Source organism: Arachis hypogaea, chromosome 13, assembly GCF_003086295.3.
Source record: "Arachis hypogaea cultivar Tifrunner chromosome 13, arahy.Tifrunner.gnm2.J5K5, whole genome shotgun sequence".
In the NCBI taxonomy this organism is placed as follows: domain Eukaryota; kingdom Viridiplantae; phylum Streptophyta; class Magnoliopsida; order Fabales; family Fabaceae; genus Arachis; species Arachis hypogaea.
The window spans coordinates 46,191,374-46,199,195 of record NC_092048.1 but is presented as its reverse complement, the minus strand read 5'-3'; the positions used below and the strand labels follow the sequence as shown (position 1 = coordinate 46,199,195).

Here is a 7,822-nt window from a genome sequence, read left to right as displayed (position 1 = left end):
AGGTCAAGGACACAGAGGCAATGAGGTAACTGTACCGATAGGTAGTTTGACTAAATTTATAATTACAATGACGAGCATGGTTGCTGCCATTAGTGCTGTTGCTGCTGCAATCAGCTGAGCGATGGGTAGGATGGAACAACAAGCTGGAAGTGTCAATAAAGGTGGTGATAGACATGATAATGGAGATAATGGTCGGAGTACAGTGGTACTAACGGAGATAGCGAGCTTCCGGAATTGGTTAACACAGGTCGAGTAACGGGAGATTTCTCAAGAAGAACTGTGGTGGCAAGGAGTAACCGTCGGGAATCCTACAAAAAGGAGAAAGGAAAGAAGATTACACCAAGGAGCCAGAATTTCAAGAGGGATGGTTATGTCCCTCCACATCCTCAATGCCAGAACAATCACTGGAAGAATGACAATCATTGGGGGCATGGTACAGAAAAGCAGGCTAGGACCCATTCAGATGATTTGACTTGCAAGAGGTGTGGAAATACCACCCGGACTAGCCATGCCGGTCGGGCTTAGTGTATGTTACAAGTACGAGAAACCAAGGCATATGTCTTGGAATTATCCACAAAGAAAAAACCGGGATGCAGTCAAGTTTGATTCTCTGGTCCAAGATAATTGTGAACTAGTAACCGAATTTTAACTGCCTTGCATAATATTGGAGTTCAGCATTCATTCATAACACGTGATTAGATTATGAGAATAATAATTTTCAAATGAATTATCAGTCGATGACTTTTAGCTAATGAGACAAAGTGACTTGGTTAATATAGAGGAATGGCTAGGTTCTTAGGGGCTAACAATCAGAGTGACGCAGCAGAAGCGGGTTGGATTGTTTGAACGTTCAATTTGAGTTATGTCTAAGGGATCAAAAGTGTTGATAGTTGCGCGGAGTGATTATTTGAATTTAGTTACGAGGGGATGTAGTGGAGAGGATTGTCAAGGATTTACCATTTTGGCTGCTAAATTGTTAAGTACAGAGCAAAGTTTGGACCAAACTCTTTATGCGAGAGAGAGAGAGAGAGAGAGAGAGAGAGAGAGAGAGAGAGAGAGAGAGAGAGAGTGGTGCGCAGAAATCGTGACGGTTCCATTTCTTGGTAACGGCGCTAAAAACTCAATACGCACGTTCATAATCTTAGTTCTTTGTCACAACTTTGCACAACTAACCAGCAAGTGCACTGGGTCGTCCAAGTAATAACCCTTACGTGAGTAAGGGTCGATCCCACGGAGATTGTCGGCTTGAAGCAAGCTATGGTCATCTTGTAAATCTCAGTCAGGCGGATTCAATTGATTATGGAGATTTAATAAATAAAACATAAATTAAAGATAGAGATACTTATGAAATTCATTGGTGAGAGTTTCAGATAAGCGTATGAAGATGCTTGTTCCTCCTGAACCTCTGCTTTCCTATTGTCTTCATCCAATCATTCATACTCCTTTCTATGACAAGCTGTATGCTAGGCGTCACCGTTGTCAATGGCTACATCCTGTCCTTTCAGTGAAAATGGTCCAATGCGCTGTCACTGCATGGCTAATCATCTGTCGGTTCTCGATCATACTGGAATAGAATCCATTGATCCTTTTGCGCCTGTCACTACGCCCATCACTCGCGAGTTTGAAGCTCGTCGCAGCCATCCCTTCCCAGATCCTACTCGAAATACCACAGATAAGGTTTAGACTTTCCGGATCTCAAGAATGGCCGTCCATGGATTCTAACTTATACCACGAATATTCTGATTAAGGAATCCCAGAGATACTCATTCAATCTAAGGTAGAACGGAAGTGGTTGTCAGGCACGCATTCATAGGTTGGGAATGATGATGACTGTCACGATCATCACATTCATATTGAGGTGCGAATGAATATCTTAGAATCGGAATAAGCTTGAATTGAATAGAAAAACGATAGTACTTTGTATTAATTCATGAGGAACAGCAGAGCTCCACACCTTAATCTATGGTGTGTAGAAACTCTACCATTGAAAATACATAAGTGATGAAGGTCCAGGCATGGCCGAGAGGCCAGCCCCCTTAACATGATCAAAGGATCAAAAGATAATCCAAAAGATGTAAATACAATAGTAAAAAGTCCTATTTATGCTAAACTAGTTACTAGGGTTTACAGAAATGAGTAAATGATACAGAAATCCACTTTCGGGGTCCACTTGGTGTGTGCTTGGACTGAGCATTAAGCTTTACACGTGTAGAGACTTCTCTTGGAGTTGAACGCTAGTTTGTAACCTGTTTCTGGCGTTTAACTCCAGAATGCAGCATGGAACTGGCGTTGAACGCCAGTTTGCGTCATCTAAACTCGGGCAAAGTATGGACTATTATATATTGCTGGAAAGCCCTGGATGTCCACTTTCCAACGCAATTGAGAGCGCGCCATTTGGAGTTCTGTTGCTCCAGAAAATCCACTTTGAGTGTAGGGAGGTCAGAGTCCAGCAGCATCTACAGTCCTTCTTCAACCTCTGAATCTGATTTTTGCTCAAGTCCCTCAATTTCAGCCAGAAATTACTTGAAATCAAAGAAAAACACAAACTCATAGTAAAATCTAGAAATGTGAATTTTATTTAAAAACTAATAAAAATATACTAAAAACTAACTAAATCATACTAAAAACTATGTAAAAACAATGCCAAAAAGCGTATAAATTATCCGCTCATCACAACACCAAACTTAAATTGTTGCTTGTCTCCAAGAAATTGAAAATCAAATAGGATAAAAAGAAGAGAATATACTATAAATTCCAAAATATCAATGAAACTTAGCTCCAATCAGATGAGCGGGACTTGTAGCTTTTTGCCTCTTGAATAGTTTTGGCATCTCACTTTATCCATTGAAGTTCAGAATGATTGGTATCTATAGGAACTCAGAGTTCAGATAGTGTTATTGATTCTCCTAGTTCAGTATGTTGATTCTTGAACACAGCTACTTTATGAGTCTTGGTCATGGCCCTAAGCACTTTGTTTTCCAGTATTACCACCGGATACATAAATGCCATAGACACATAACTGGGTGAACCTTTTCAGATTGTGACTCAGCTTTGCTAAAGTCCCCAATTAGAGGTGTCTAGGGTTCTTAAGCACACTCTTTTTTTGCTTTGGACCTTGACTTTAACCGCTCAGTCTCAAGTTTTCACTTGACACCTTCACGCCACAAGCACATGGTTAGGGACAGCTTGGTTCAGCCGCTTAGGCCAGGATTTTATTCCTTTAGGCCCTCCTATCCACTGATGCTCAAAGCCTTGGATCCTTTTTATTTACCCTTGCCTTTTGGTTTTAAGGGCTATTGGCTTTTTTTTTTGCTTGCTTTTTTTTTGCCATTTTTTTTCTTTTCTCTCTTTTTTTTTCTGCAAGCTTTTGTGTTCACTGCTTTTTCTTGCTTCAAGAATCATTTTTATGATTTTTCAGATCATCAAATAACATTTCTCCTTTTCATCATTCTTTCAAGAGCCAATATATTTAACATTCATAAACATCAACTTCAAAAGACATATGCACTGTTCAAGCATTCATTCAGAAAACAAAAAGTATTGTCACCACATCAAAATAATTAAACTAGTTTCAAGGATGAATTCGAAACCCTGTACTTCTTGTTCTTTTGTTTTTAAAATAGTTTTCATTTAAGAGAGGTGATGGAGTCATAGTACATTCATAGCTTTAAGACATAGACACTTAAACACTAATGATCATCTAGTAAAGACACAAACATAATTAAACATGAAGCATGGAAACCGAAAACAAAAAATAAATGGACAAGGAGATTATGGAATGAGTCCACCTTAGTGAGGGTGGCGTCTTCCTCTTCTTGAAGAACCAATGGTGCTTTTGAGCTTCTCTATGTCTCTTCCTTGTCTTTGTTGCTCCTCCCTCATAGCTCTTTGATCTTCTCTAATTTCATGGAGGATGATGGAATGCTCTTGGTGCTCCATCCTTAGTTGTCCCATGTTGAAGCTTAATTCTCCTAGGGAAGTGTTGATTTGCACCCAATAGTTTTGTGGAGAAAAGTGCATCCCCTGAGGCATCTCAGGGATTTCATGGTGGGGAATTTCCTCATGCTCTTGCTGAGGTCCATGATCTCTTGTTTGCTCCATCCTTTTCTTAGTGATGGGCTTGTCCTCTTCAATGAGGATGTCTCCCTCTATCTCAATTCTAGCTGAATTGTAGAGGTGGTATATGAGGTGAGGAAAGGCTAACCTTGCCCAAGTGGAGGACTTGTCAGCCACCTTGTAAAGTTCTTGAGGTATAATCTCATAAACTTTCACCTCCTCTCCAATCATGATACTATGGATCATGATGGCTCGGTCTATAGTAACTTCAGACCGGTTACTAGTAGGAATGATTAAGCGTTGAATGAACTCTAACCATCCCCTAGCCACTGGTTTGAGGTCATGCCTTCTTAGTTGAACCGGCTTGCCTCTTGAGTCAATTTTTCATTGAGCTCCTTCCTCACATATGTCTATGAGGACTTGGTCCAACCTTTGATCAAAGTTGACCCTTCTTGTGTAGGGGCGTGCGTTCTCTTCCATCATTGGCAAGTTGAACGCCAGCCTTACATTTTTCGGACTGAAATCTAAGTATTTCCCCCGAACCATGGTAAGCCAATGCTTTGGATTTGGGTTCACACTTTGATCATGGTTCCTAGTGATCCATTAGGATCCTGACTTGTTGAATGGGGTTGGTGAGAACTTCCCAACCTCTTCTTTGGATCTCAAGTCGGATCTCCGGATACTCATTCTTTTTGAGCTTGAAAGGAACCTCAGGGATCACTTTCTTCTTGGCCACAACTTCATAGAAGTGGTCTTGATGGACCTTTGAGATGAATCTCTCCATCTCCCATGACTCAGAGGTGGAAGCAATTGCCTTCCCTTTCCTCTTTCTAGAGGTTTCTCTGGCCTTAGGTGCCATAAATGGTTATAGAAAAACAAAAAGCAATGCTTTTACCACACCAAACTTAGAAGGTTTGCTCGTCCCCGAGCAAAAGAAGAGAAGAGGGAGTAGAAGAAGAAGATAGATGAGATAGAGAGGGGTGAGTGGTTCAGCCAAGGGGGTTTTAGGTGGTTATGATGTGTGAAAAGAAAGGAGTGATGGTTTGAATTTGAGTGGGTGGGTGTAGGTGGGTTGTATGATGGTTTTGGAGGAGTAATGGAGGTGATTGGTGGAGGTTATTTTGGGGAAGAGTGTTATGAGAAGGTGTGAATAGGAGAGAAGAAGAGGTGTGGTAGGTGGGGATCCTGTGGGGTCCACAGATCCTGAGGGGCCCTATGGGGTCCACAGATCCTGAGGGGATCCTGTGGGGTCCACAGATCAAGTGGAGTCAAGGACTTAACATCCCTACTCTAATTAGGCATGTAAAATGCCCTTGCTATGCAATCCTGGTGTTTAACGCCATACTGCTGCCTGTTTCTGGCGTTAAACGCCCAAATGTAGCTTGTCTCTGGCATTTAACGCCAGGCAGATGCTTGTTTCTGGCGTTAAACGCCAGACTGCTCTCCTCCATGGTGTGCTATTTTTAAAGCTGTTTTTCATTCTGTTTTTGTGATTTTTCAGTAGTTTTTGTGACTTCACATGATCATCAACATAATAAAACACGAAATAACAAAAAGAAAATAAAATAGATATGATTAAATAACATTGGGTTGCCTTCCAATAAGCGCTTCTTTAACGTCAATAGCTTGACAGTGAGCTCTCATGGAGCCTCACAAATGCTTAGAGCATTGTTGGGACCTCCCAACACCAAACTTAGAATTTGAATGTGGGGGTTCAACACCAAACTTAGAGTTTGACTGTGGGGGCTTTGGTTGACTCTGCAGTGAGAGAAGCTTTTCATGCTTCCTCTCCATGGTTACAGAAGGAGATCCTTGAGTTTTAAACACAAGGTTGTCCTCATTCAGTTGAAGGACTAACTCTCCTCTGTCCACATCAATCACAGCTCTTGCTGTGGCTAGGAAGGGTCTTCCAAGGATGATGGATTCATCCTCTTCCTTCCCAGTGTCTAGGATTATGAAATCAGCAGGGATGTAAAGGCCTTCAGCCTTTACTACCACGTCCTCTACTTGTCCATAAGCCTGTTTTCTTGAGTTGTCTGCCATCTCTAATGAGATTCTAGCAGCTTGCACCTCAAAGATCCCTAGTTTCTCCATTACAGAGAGTGGCATTAAGTTTATTCCTGACCCCAGGTCACACAGAGCCTTCTCAAAGGTCATGGTGCCTATGGTATAGGGTATTAAGAATTTACCTGGATCCAGTTTCTTTTAAGGTAATTTCTGCCTATCCAATGCATTTAGTTCATTGGTGAGCAAGGGAGGTTCATCTTCCTAAGTCTCATTACCAAATAATTTGGCATTCAGCTTCATGATTGCACTAAGGTATTTAGCAACTTGCTTTTCAATAATGTCTTCATCTTCTTCAGAGGAAGAATACTCATCAGAGCTCATGAAGGACAGAAGGAGGTTCAATGGAATCTCTATGGTCTCTAGATGAGCCTCAGATTCCTTTGGTTCCTCAAAAGGATACTCCTTATTGGTCACTGAACGTCCCAGGAGGTCTTCCTCACTAGGATTCACGTTCTCCTCCTCCTCTTTGGGTTCGGCCACATCATGTAAGGCTATGGCCTTGTACTCTCTTTTTGGATTTTCTTCTGTATTGCTTGGGAGAGTACTTGGAGGGATTTCAGTGACTCTTTTACTCAGCTGGCCCACTTGTGCCTCCAAATTTTTAATGGAGGACCTTGTTTCATTCATGAAACTTACAGTGGCCTTAGATAGACCAGAGACTATATTTGCTAAGCTAGATGGATTCTGCTCAGAATTCTCTGTCTGTTGCTGAGTGGATGATGGAAAGGCTTGCTATTGCTAAACCTGTTTCTTCCACCATTATTAAAGCCTTGTTGAGGCTTTTGTTGATCCTTCCATGAGAAATTTGGATGATTTCTCCATGAGGGATTATAGGTATTTCCATAGGGTTCACCCATGTAATTCACCTCTGCTATTGCAGGATTCTCAGGATCATAAGCTTCTTTTTCAGAAGATGCCTCTTTAGTACTGTTGGATGATTCCTTCAATCCATTCAGACTCTGAGAGATCATACTGACTTGCTGAGTCAATATTTTATTCTGAGCCAATATGACATTCAGAGTATCAATTTCAAGAACTCCTTTCCTTTGAGGCGTCCCATTATTCACAAGATTCCTTTCAGAAGTGTACATGAACTGGTTATTCGCAACCATGTCAATGAGTTCTTGAGCTTCTGCAGACGTTTTCTTTAGGTGAATGGATCCACCTGCAGAATGGTCCAATGACATCTTTGATAATTCAGACAGACCATCATAGAATATATCCAGGATGGTCCATTCTGAAAGCATGTCAGGAGGACACTTTTTGGTTAGTTCCTTGTATCTCTCCCAAGCTTCATAGAGGGATTCACCTTCCTTTTGTCTGAAGGTTTGAATATCCACTCTAAGCTTACTAAGCTTTTGAGGAGGAAAGAACTTGGCTAAGAAAGCCGTGACCAGCTTATCCCAAGAGTTCAGGCTGTCTTTAGGTTGAGAGTCCAACCATATTCTAGCTTTGTCTCTTACAGCAAATGGGAAAAGCATAAGCCTGTAGACCTCGGGATCAACCCCATTGGTCTTAACAGTATCACAGATCTGCAAGAATTTAGTTAAGAACTGAAAAGGATCTTCTGATGGAAGTCCATGAAACTTGCAATTCTGTTGCATCAGAGAAACTAATTGAGGTTTCAGCTCAAAATTGTTTGCTCCAATGGCAGGGATTGAGATGCTTCTTCCATGTAAATTGAAATTAGGTGCAGTAA

General features: G+C 41.3%; 1 non-coding gene across 1 annotated transcript; it reads left to right on the top strand.

The window, feature by feature from the left end:
* The first annotated feature begins 7,364 nt into the window (after positions 1–7,364).
* Positions 7,365–7,472, top strand: LOC112739764 (small nucleolar RNA R71). Its single transcript, XR_003170703.1, has one exon. It is a non-coding gene; the product is annotated as a small nucleolar RNA R71 (small nucleolar RNA).
* Positions 7,473–7,822: the final 350 nt, after the last annotated feature.